Genomic DNA, 12180 nt, shown 5'->3' on the forward strand with positions numbered 1-12180 from the left:
TGGAACAAATATAAGGTAAGACTCCCTACTAATGTATCTTTGTCGGTGTCACCTCAGGAAGCATTTACTAGGAGAGGAAATGTGGGAGAAATGAAGTGGTTAAAATATAAAGATTTATTAAATTTTGAGGAGGGTGAACCAAGTTTTAAAACAAGAGAACAGTTAGAATTAGAAGGTTTTTTATGTCACTGGTTTACTCAGATGCCATTGTTTGAACGTTTTAAGTTGGATAAAAAGAATTATAGATTTGTTAATGAAATATCTTATTGTGAGACTCAACTCTATATCAATGATGAACGTGTTATTGCTAAAATGTATAAGATGTTGTTACAGATGAACAAGTCATGGAATGTATGATTAAATGGGCTAAAACCTTTGGATGCAATATCATGTTGGAACAATGGGAAAATATGTGGAACAAAGGTTTGAAATTTATGTTGAATTATAACTTAAAAGAGAATTTTTATAAAATGATGTACCATTGGTATTTAACTCCTTATAAGTTATCAAAAATGTATACTGGTATAACAAATGTTTGTTGGAAATGTTCGCAGGGTGAAGGAACCTTTTGTCATCTTTGGTGGACTTGTGAAAAGGCTAAAAAATTTTGGGACCAGATATGCATTGCCATTCAAAAGATTCTTAAAGTGAATATTAAAAAAAAAACCAGAATTGTTCCTATTGGGTTTGATGGAGAAAGGATTGGAGAGACAATATGGATCTTTGCTTCTATATATGATCACAGCTGCAAGACTGTTATATGCGCAAAGATGGAAAGACTCGCAAATACCTACAGTGGAAGAGTGGATTATTAAACTAATGGACTTGGCTCAAATGGCAAAGCTAACAGCTTTAATAAGAGATAATACTGTTTCTAAATTTGTCTCCTCATGGCAACCCTTCCTAGATTATGTGCTTAGGTTGGGAAAAAATGAAGCTTTGATTGTGGGATTTAATTATTAGATGGTTTGTGTTGATAGAAATAATGTGAATTAGGATTAAATAGTGGTAAGAGATTTTTTTTTTTAATTTGTACTCATATCTGTATTGAAGATAGTCAGAAGTCACTTTCTGTTTCATCTTTCTATCTAATCTCATTCTCTTAGTTTTTGTCTTTTTCTTTTAGTTCTATCTTCTCTCTCTTCTATACTTTCTGATTTGTATTTTAATTGTACTTTTTATATATCTTAATAAAAGTTTTGATAAAAAAAAAGATGTGAGAACAAGAAGCCACCACTATTCTACTGCATCTTGTCTACTTCTGTGGCAACTGTTCTTATAAGAGCTGAGAGCAATGATTCCCACTAAGGGGAAGCATTGGCTTCCTGGTATTGGTGACTCTGCAGCTAATGCCATAGTTGGTCGAATACTTTGGCCTGGTGGATGGAGCAGTATAACCTTCACCACATATACCAGAGAAACTCTGTGATCATCACAGAAAATTAAGTAACATAGCCTAAGTAACCGCAGTCACCTCTCTATAATTAGCTGGTGGTGATAGTACTGGGCTGTGTCATGAGCACTGATAGAACATCCAGTAATACCACTTATTCTTATAACTTATTCCTATGAAAACATCAGTTGTGTACCCAAGTTCAGGAGCTGTGATTCCAGTTGCTAAAAGTTGCTTTTTATTCTCTGTGTCTCTGTGAATAGTAGATGAAGTAAATCCAGAGTACTTACAGCATTAGTTGCACTCATAATGAAACTAAAACTTAAATAGTTTGGACAAGAGATTGGAGAGGACCCTGGTGTTTGAAAAAATCATAGGCAATTGAAAAAAAAATCAATCAAAGATAATACAAGCATAAGCTTACAAGAACTACAGTAAGCAGTAATGGACAGCCATCCTGGTGAAATGATGTCCATCAGGTCACAAAGAGTCTGAAGCAACTGAGCAACAGCAACAACAATGGAACCTAGTTTCATCTAGATTCAAGAGTTTTTCCCTGTACTCTCTGCTCATTCAGGCACTGGGGAGAAAAGGAAGGGTTAGTTTTTTTCAGAGTGTGCATGTGGGATGGGTGCTGCTGACATAGTACATGGGGAGAAGGAAGGATTACAAGGGAAAGTAAGCATATGAAAACTAGGTTGGCATATCAGGCAAAGTAATGGACCTATGTCATCATGGGAGAAGCAAGCTACCAGGACTCTGGGTTCAGTTCGCATTCATTTGGTTTTGTTTCATCCATCCAATTTATAGACTGCTCAACTCCAGAATGGACCTAGATGGCTTCACAGTTAAAAGCAGACAGAAAACGAAATGATATAAGGAAAGAACAGCAGTCACCCAGAGGGTGCAAATCAAAAGGACATTCACACCATCCCATGACTTAAAAGGCCCAGCCATACATTAATTCAAGGCCTAAGGGAAAAACCATGGTTTCAAGTCTTATTTAAAAGCAGGTCAGGTGAATTGCACAAATTTCAGTGGGAAGGCTCTTCCAGAAGTAGGTGCAGCAACACAGAAAGTTCAGTTTCTGGGACATGCTAGTTAACACTACTTAATCAACAGTATGGGCAGACACTATGATAGATTGACAGTCTCTCAGATAACTAGGCTCTGTGATTAATAACCAGCACCTTGAAGTGTGCCCAGAAACATACTGGCTACTACTGCAGCTCATGGAGCAGAGGTGATACATGAACAAGCCCTTACCAGACCAGACCAATCAGTCTACCTCTGAGCAAATCTGAACAACTTTATCTACCAGATGCCTAGAAAATTCTTCACAGCAGCCAGGTAAGTGGCCTGGGCCCCATCTCTCTCCAACAAGGAATGGGGTCACCCCAAAAAAGGCTGCTGGATAAGCTATACATGGGTGCAAAAGGGTGGAGATATAATTATGTTTTGCCCATGAAATAATATTTAATAAGGACTCTTACATTTGCTTGGTGAGGTTCACTTTTTGTCTTCCTCCAATGTCACTCTAGGCTTCCCTTCTGACATTACTTCTCCCAGAGTTTCTTGGAAAACCTAAGAGACTCTGAGAATTGACACACAGTTAGAGGACATGTAGCAATCCAATCATATGGCATTGTCACCTGCCCATTCCAGGCAGAGATTGAGACCTCAGACAAACAGCCCACTATGCTTTGGGAAAAAGTCCAAGTCTATCAGATGCTTGGGGCACACTTAATAAGTCCTACTTTCATCTGGGGAGTGGGAGCATCAATAAGCAAAAAGCAATCAGAGGGTGATCTGATTATGACAAAGGACTGATGGTAATGTCCTCCACCTTATATCATGTTGCAGCTGCCCCGAAGAGAAAAATCAGGTCTAATGTACAATTCTGGTATGCATCAGACTGTCAGTCAGAGGTAGGTCAGATCTACGGTGGCCATGGTGGCCATGAATTCTTGAGCTACCCAATCTGCCAATGGAATCAAGCAGTTCAAGCAGGAATGTTGCTGTACAGCACGAAGAGACAAACCCAACTGTTCCCTAGAGCCCAACTTCAGCCATAAGGTCTCACAATTGGTTATCTGTGGTGCAGTCTCTGAAAGCCATCAAGGCTTCCTGGATGACATAGGCCACCTTATCTTTCCTGCCCTGGGTCATGGCTGATGCCAAATACAAAACCAAGGTGGGCACAATTCCGACAGGGAGAACCCTTTCTCTGGGGCCTCAGTTGTAAATCCCAGGTTGGCTGACTCATCCATAATCAAATCATGAATGAGGCTGGAATTTAGCAGCAGCAGCCAGAGAACAGGGCCACTGAGGATAACCCATCCTTTTGATGGGTTCAGCTGTGCCTGTCTATGGGATCATCTCATCTTTTGTTGTGCAGGATTATATCAGATTTGAACTGAGACTCCTTGCATGAGAAACATGAATTCTTCCAATACACCAAAGTTCTTTTTGTTGCTCATGTGATCATGATACATGCACTTTTGTCTGGAGCTACTGGAGAACACATGCCCAATAATGTCTTGTTTCTTTTCAGCTAGTATGATGGAATGGTAGACCCTTTAATGGGGAAAGATGAATTCTACTCCTGGCAATTTCATATTTTTTGCTCCTGACAGGACTTGCTCACCAGAAATGCAAAAGATGAATGGGACCATTTTCCTATCAATCCTCATGATTGTGCTGAAATTTACATTTCTGAATTCCAATTTTATGTACTTTCTAGTGAGCTTTTGGGGGTGGCTGTAGTCAGTGTATGATTATGACCTTCCTTGTTGTCTTTTCTTGGGCCTCCTTTTCCCAAAAGACTCCCTCAAGGAACCTGAGGAGGACTTATCGTTATCTTTCCTGATGTCTTTTGACTCTAATAATCAAAACTGGTGCTTCTGATTAGTAAATAACAGGCATTGAAGCACTATCTGCAGAGATGGTAAAGAACTGCAGCGCTCACAGATGGGCAGCGATGTGGCTTTGGGTGCAGGATGAAGCAGGGAGCTGTCCAGAAAGATTATTCTCATTGACGCTGGTGCATTGGCTGAATATCTGAGTGATTAGATGTGATTGCTGTATACTTCAAGCATGGCCATGGATGTTAAGATGTTTTTCCTCCTCCTGTCCTGAGCTGGGCACATTTCCCATATGGGGAACTATTGCTGGCTATACTCTGCTGTATTTGGTATATAGGATTATACTAGAAAGTACTTTACAACATGTTGTAATAGGTTTCAAAAGAGGCCAAGTAATTTTTTGGCTCAGAAATGGTAATAGAAATGGTACTGATTAAACCTGCTCAAATTGTGTTGCATTGCTGCACATGAGAGCCAAATTAAATGCCTAAAATAGTTCTAAAGCACAGTTTCAATATTATTGTTGCAACTGAGCTCTGAACAACCATTAATCAGCTTGTGAGGTAAAATATTTATTTGACTCCCTTAAGCATTCATACTAACTTTCCTCCTACCTCCAGACAAAAATGGAATAAGCTCTTAAGTGGAGAGGATAATTGGAAAGCATTTTAGGAAAAGTAAATGCCTCTCACTTGTGAGGCTATCTATCAAATTATTTTAAGGTGTCAGTCACAATAAATCCATCTTTGGTGACAAATCTTTGGCAAGCAGCCACAAACTTCTTTCAAAATTGGTTTGAGGAATTTATTCTTTGCTTATGTTTGAAAGAGGGACGTTTCTACCTTGCCAAATTCCAACAAATTCTATCGCTCAAAAATTTGCTTTCTTATATAGTTAAATAAAACTACTAATTTCATCTACAGAAGTAATATACTTTTACTGCTGAAATTGCCACTGGAATGAACTATTGCTATTTATCAAAGCTGTGCCAATTATTCTCCCGTTTTAATTAATGGCAAAAACTAGTAATTTTGCCACAACAGTTTTCCTGTACACTGTTGGATAAACTGTCATCTTTCAAAAATCTAATTCAGGATCACTTCCACCACACTTAAGGGTTCTTTCATTCTACCTTGGAAGAGGCACAATCATGATTCCCAGAATTACACATTACCTAGTTACGTCACTATACAGCTGATAGTGTTATTTCTTTAACTGATGCCATGATATTCTCTTTCCCTGTAATATAGAATTAAGAATGATATGCATGGGAAAAACCAGTAGAAGCACAACTTATACCAAGCTTTTCAAGGACAGCTGGAAACAGGGGTTGTCCTGCTAAGAGTCCGCCCTTCCAAAGGATGTTCCATATTAGGTAAAGGATGTGTGTTGTGGGATCACTACAGCCGATACAAGTTACTGACTTTTTAAGTCTACTCTTTCCATGAAATGCCTCCATCCCAAACTAAGACCTTTTAATCTTTGGGAATTGGAGAGCAATCATCACCATGCATAAGTGGGAACTACCTACAAAAACAAGTTTCAATGCAGAATGTATATGCAATTAAGAAATTAATAATGTAAATGTAATTTAAAGTACTTCAACTCCTAAGATTATACTGAGATTTTTTGAGTGATTTACTTAAAAAGAAACTCAAAGGAAAATGATTAGAATATGAGTACTCTTAAAATAGTTATGCATTCATAATTTTGAACAAGATTGAGAATCAGGCTACAAAATCTTCAGAAAACAGCTTCCATTCTTCCTCAAAGAAGTGAAGGAGGTGTTGATAATTGGATCTGTAATTAAAAGAAAACTACTTACAAGACCCTATTCGTATCTGTCCCCCAGGGTCATTTCACTTACTACTTTGGACTACCCACACAATAAATGAGGGTCAGCTCACCTCTTCTCCTACAAATCTGTAAGCATAAACCATAATTGATTGGTCTCAAATACATCAGTCCTCAATGAAAAATTAATTAGATTGGCTGCAACCATACGGTGAGCACTTCAGCATTTGGTTCTTTTAGCCACTGGATTCTTTATTGTAAAAGGAGGGAGAATGATCTCAGACCCAGGTGCTAGGAAAGTCTGCTAGCAATGAAGTATGTTTAGGATAAAGGTTAGAGAATTCCAATCACTCTGACTTCCATGTCAGTAGTTATGAAAGGTTTTCTCAGAATGGAAATTGACCAAATTGGTAGCCATAAAGCATCAATAATTGCAACAGAATTTATGAAAATTGAAACACCAACAGTCCATTTGAGGAATATTTAAAAAGCACAGCAAAAACTAAATAATGAATAAGGGTCAATAATTTGATCATAGCCTCCCAACACTCTTTCAGAATTATTACAATAGGACACAAATTAAACTGATCTCAAGAAATCAATTGTACTGCAAATCCATTCATGCTTATTTGAAAATGAATTCCTTTGAGGTCCTTGAGGCTTACTTTGAGATAAGTGGGCTTAGGACTGCAGTCATAAACATTTGATCAATTCCTCTTCAAATATAATACACAATAACATTCTGTTATATAAATCAATGATGGTTCAAGGCAGGGGCACCTGCATGACAGTTACTAGCTTCAAAAAGGCAGTCACGGCTAGTCAACTGAAGCCCCACCTCTTCTAACATGTGCAATGTGTGTGACACACATTAAAAAGATTTGGGGCTCTGGTTGACCAGCTGTAACTCCCATTTTGAAGCCAGTGACTGTCACTGCAAATACCCCTGATCCAAGGAGCATATATAAAAGGGGAAGAAAAAGAAATTGCATAGGCGAAGTTGCAGGCTTAGTGTATGATCAAGTCGGGTCACAGTGCCCTTGGGTGATATGCTAACCTCAAGATCTGAGCATACTGTTACTGCAATGATATCGTCGTTCTAATAATAGGGCCAAAATGAGCCCTTTGAGGAGCTGACCTTTGAGTGCCAATCCAGAGGCAACAAGAGTGTAGAAAACTGGCTATTGCCTGAAGTCATGTAGTAAACAAGGAAGATATATCATCATGCTTCCTTACAGAGACCCTGAAGCAAAACGTGCTTGATTGGGTTCTACATGGTTTGGAGGCTATTGCATTGCTGCAAGAATGACACTGACATTACTCAGAAGTAAATCCAGACTGGAGTTTTAGGACAGTTCCTCATGTCTGCCTCAATATGCATTCAAGTACTTGAGCAGGCAGAAAAATATGCGGGCATAATTTTCACTGTCCTGATGGCCCAGCAATAATCTGCTTCAGTAACAGGGCTTGCTAATGGTCCTGTCCATACATCTTTACTTTGGACAATTGAAGCTGACACTCCATTTCAGCTGGTAACTAAGAAAAAATGCCACCAATTGCTCTCCTGAAAGTGCAGTGGGGCAGGCTTGGGCACATGTGGATGGCTATCTGGGAGAAAGGCTTCAGACACCTTTTCAGTTCCCAGACTGACAGGTCACAAGGGTGGAGATGCTGAGTCAACTATCTGTCTCTCAAACTATTTCAAAACATAGGTCTACCAGTCTCCTGGAAGCCCAAGTGACAGGAAGAATGGTAAAGCTCTGTCCCAAAATAGCCTAGCTGACATGGTGGTAGGACATTGGGGATGAAGCTTCCAGCTGTCCTTCAGGCCATTGATCTGTCAGGTGAGCTATTTTGAGATGGAGGTTTACCTGTCTTCCAGAATACTTTCTTCCTGTCACAAGGGGAAACTTGCAGATCTCCTATCCTTTTCATTTCAGCTTCTGAATATCCCAAATGCTTCACAACAGGTCTATTGGTATTCCAGAAGAGTGCAAAAGTACTCTTGGTCTATTGGTATTCCAGAGTATGCAAAAAGGCCATGTAATGCTAGAGCATTGCTTTGCAAAGAGTAGTCAGGCACTGGCTGTGTAGAAACCAGTTGTCTGATTTCTGCTACAGCCCAGGCCAAAACAGCCATGAAAGGAAGTAGCCAGTGACTGGGGGAACTGCTCTGCTCTCAATAGCCTCAACCAGCTGAGAGGAACACTGCAAATATCAGCCCCTGATCACATCACCACCAAGATCTTGAATGAGGCAACCCAGACCATTTGTATGCCAAGATTTGTACCAAGAGTAAATGGAAAAGTCTGAACTGCTAAGAATGAATGAAGGTTGCTTCTGCCGTGAGCCCAGGATGTGATGAAGGCTGGATTACGAGAAGCGCTTTCACACAACAGAATGTGAGACCTCTTGATGCTGCAGTTAGTGGGACATGTGGATGACCCCTTGGTTTTACTGACCTTACTAAACATGATTAGAATTTATATCTAAAACAGAGAGAGAAAGAATGCTTTAGTTCAGTTTTTTGACATTTCAGTGGTGTGATCTCAACATAAAATATTAAAGTAAAACAACATTGAACTGTCAGGAAAGGATAACTAAAATTCTAATATATAAAGATGTATTGTAGATTTTTTTAAAAAAAGAAATCTTTAATTTGAAAAGCCTTAACTTAATTCAAACTGCAAAAAAAAAGGAAAGGAAAGGAAAGGAAAGGAAAGGAAAGGAAAGGAAAGGAAAGGAAAGGAAAGGAAAGGAAAGGAAAGGAAAGGAAAGGAAAGGAAAGGAAAGGAAAGGAAAGGAAAGGAAAGGAAAGGAAAGGAAAGGGTGACTGGATTGTGGTTTTAATTTTATTTACTTTCCATGCTGTTCTGTTCTGTGTTTTTGTTTGGTGTGCTGGGTTTCAGTGTTATAATTAATCAAATGACATGGAGTGGGGAGGGGGACTTATTATTTACAATTAATTAATTATAGATTATCCTGAGAACTTCCTTTGCAGGTACTAAAAAATAAATATGGTAATTCTTCTTTGCATCCACACTTTATTTTCGTCATTCAGCCCCAATTCTCTTGTGCGTCAGAATGACTTGAAATGTCATTTGAAAGGTATAGATGCAACCTTTCTGTATACATTCTAATATGGCTATACTTGCACATACCCAATAGCAACAATATATAATCACAGATATTAGGAGACAGTGGTTCAGTTATACATTAAGCTGAGTCATAATGTGGTTTTGTTTTGGATTTATGTGCAGTGTGAATCTAGATGTTGTTTGTAATTCATGGCTTAGGTTTAACACGGTAGTTCTCAAATATATGATCTAGGTACTACTGCTGGTCTGTGAAGGTTGCCATGGTGCAGGTGCAAAAATAAAAAAAGTTAAAAGAATAACAACAATCTTATGAATTACGAATTCTTGGAAGAGTTTGCCTAAAATCTTGCAAGTTTTCAAGAAGCAGCACTAAATTTCATGAAAAGTTATGATCTAGTGTTTTTTTGTTTTTGTTTTTTGTCTGCGCTCAGTCATTACTGACCCTGCAGTGACTGCTTTTTTGGACGAGTCCTTTGCAGTTTTCAAGGCAATTGTTTCGGAAGTGGTTTGTCAGAGCCTCCTTCCTAGAGCAGAGCCCAGCTGGCGAGCGCAGGAGGCGGGGTTTCCGTTGCTTCGGGCCCTTTTCGGGCGAGCGCGTTTTCACGCTTTCCGGCAGCTGCTCCCGACTCCCGTGCAAGCGTCTGCCAGCATTTTTCCTCCCACGGGAGTGAGAGTACCCATTTATCTACTCACGTGAGTTTTCGAACTGTTGGGTTGTCAGGAGCTGGGGAGGAAACAGGAGCTCACCCTGTTTAGCGCGAAGGCTGGACTCGAACCGCCGAAGCATCAGCCATTTCTGGCCGGCAACATTCAGTGTCATTAAGCCGCTGCGCCACCGCGTCCCATGATCTAGTGTTATTTTATATAATTCTGGGGTCTTGTGGATGCTAACTGATTCACATATGCTTTGAGCCTACAGATTGCACATGATGGTGTCTTCAAAAGCTGTTGTTGAATATATAATGGTCTGCAGACAGGAAAAGTTGGGAACTGCTGGCTTAGCCCAATATAGAAGCCCAGCTAATAATAGTAAATCTCTATTTAATGAATAGATACTTTCACTTATCAAGATGCTATTTAAAGATGGAGAACTGTTCAATTGTCTTCCAGTTAATGCTGCCCAAGGATAAAAACACCAAACATGAGCTTAATACCTCCTACTGAGCTGGTGGAATGATGATTAAAAACCAAAAATGTCAGTCCTCTTCAAGTTAAGCTCAACTATCCGTGTAGTTTTCTTAGCAACAATACAAAAGTAGCTTGTCATTGATTTCTTCCAGGATATTTTTGACTTCCCAGTCTAGCCTATAGCCCTTGTATTGTCTTCTAGTGCCCCATCCAAGTATTAATGAGACCTGACTCAGCTTAGCTTTGAGTCCAGACATGGGTCCCCAAATGCTACCATGTATTGAAACAATGGAGTGCCAAAATACAGCTTAATATTCTATAGGTATAGCTTTTCCCAAGGGAGTTCTGCACAGCCAGAAGCAATTCATAAGTTTCAGGATCTGAACCTAGTATTTCCAGTCTTAAATAAGATCATTACTTTCTTGTGTTATTTTCTGAACAACACTTTGAATTTTATTCACAAGATAGGAATGTTAAATTATAAAAATAGTTGTAGCCTCTAGGAAAACATATAAAGCATATAAAGCATGAAACAACATTCAACTACTATTTCAGTTCAGGTTGAAGTATGAATCATTACTGCATAATATTAAAAAGCCTCCCACACTAGAAGTTCCCAAGTTATGGCAATTTGATGTTTCAAATTGTTTTGAATTATCTAAAAGTTTTTATAGTAGAGCCATTTTAATATATTGCTATCTAACTTTTTTCCTGAGTCCTGTATCATTTTGATATATCTACAGGAAAAATATATAGATTACAATGTTCAGATAGATATCATCGCTAAGAATGGCATGGAAGAAGAAGGAATTATCTTTCACTTTTGACAGCTCCATCAGCAATAGTCAACTGAAATAAATTCCAACGCACAGATGGAAAATACATTGGGTTTCTGTTGATACAGTGAGTCCCAAATCAAAGATGCTATAATGCTTTACAATTGACTGAAGAACTAAACCTCACATTGGAACCATATCTACCGCTGGATTGTACTATTTCAAACTGTACATAGGATTTCACATGTCTGAAAGTTCCTCAACATCAGAAGCTCCCTAGGCATGCAAAAATAGCTTTAGAAAAAGCAAGTTGCACAATAACCAAATATTAAGAACTGGCTAGTAAGTGCAGCTAATCCAAAATAGGTCAGCTAAGCTTCTAAGTGGGACTGGCCAGGTGGAACACATCTTACCACTACTTGAATCTTTTCTATGTTAATTCAGAAATCCAATGGCACTTACAGCCTAGCATTTACTCCCATTCCTATGCACTATTCTAACATTTAAGGACATTTATCATTTGGTACTGAAGGATGCTAACATTTACTATGATTTTGAACAAACCTGCCTACATGCTCAGGCCAGCATCTTCAGAAATCCTCCTCAGGTTGCCCCTGCCTTTGAGGTCAGGCAAAGAGGGAGCTTTCCAATCCTGTCCCTTATTCCTATTACCTGCCCCTTAAAAGTAAAAAAACTTTGATTAGCTGTTGGTGACTGCATCTATGCAGTTTCCTTGCAATTTACATAAGTAGCTTACCACTACTTTTATCTGGATTTTTTTTTTTCTGTTGCTGAATCTAGACTAAAGCCCAGCTTGAAATTCCCAGGCACTCTCTCAATCCACGTGACAAAATCAGCCGAGATAGCTAGGTAGTGCCATCTGCTGAGAGGCAGCACTTCTCTCCCATTATCAAGTGTTTTGAAACTAGACGAAGACCCATACACACTTACATACACACATTTATCTGTAGATCTGCCCAAACTATGCTATTTAAAATTATGGTTGAACTGATTTCATTCTGCTACCAAAAGTTCTACCATTTTCTACTTTAGGGTTTCTTTAACGTTCCCCTGGACTATTATAATCTGGAAAAAAATGGTACATAAAATTGATTGATTGATTATGT

The 12180-nt window shown here is 38.9% G+C and overlaps 1 long non-coding RNA gene across 2 annotated transcripts in view; it reads left to right on the forward strand.

Annotated features, from left to right (window-relative positions):
• The first annotated feature begins 9580 nt into the window (after positions 1-9580).
• LOC112540082 (uncharacterized) overlaps positions 9581-12180 on the forward strand; it is a 71702-nt gene continuing 69102 nt past the window's right edge. For both annotated transcript variants that reach the window (XR_015794860.1, XR_003084140.2), the window contains exon 1: positions 9581-9842. This is a non-coding gene — a long non-coding RNA (uncharacterized LOC112540082). The remainder of the gene's footprint in view (positions 9843-12180) is intronic.

This window comes from Python bivittatus, unplaced genomic scaffold (genome assembly GCF_059951505.1).
Source record: "Python bivittatus isolate LINGU-HERP-01145 unplaced genomic scaffold, Pbiv_v1 ctg000000_np1212, whole genome shotgun sequence".
In the NCBI taxonomy this organism is placed as follows: Eukaryota; Metazoa; Chordata; class Lepidosauria; order Squamata; family Pythonidae; genus Python; species Python bivittatus.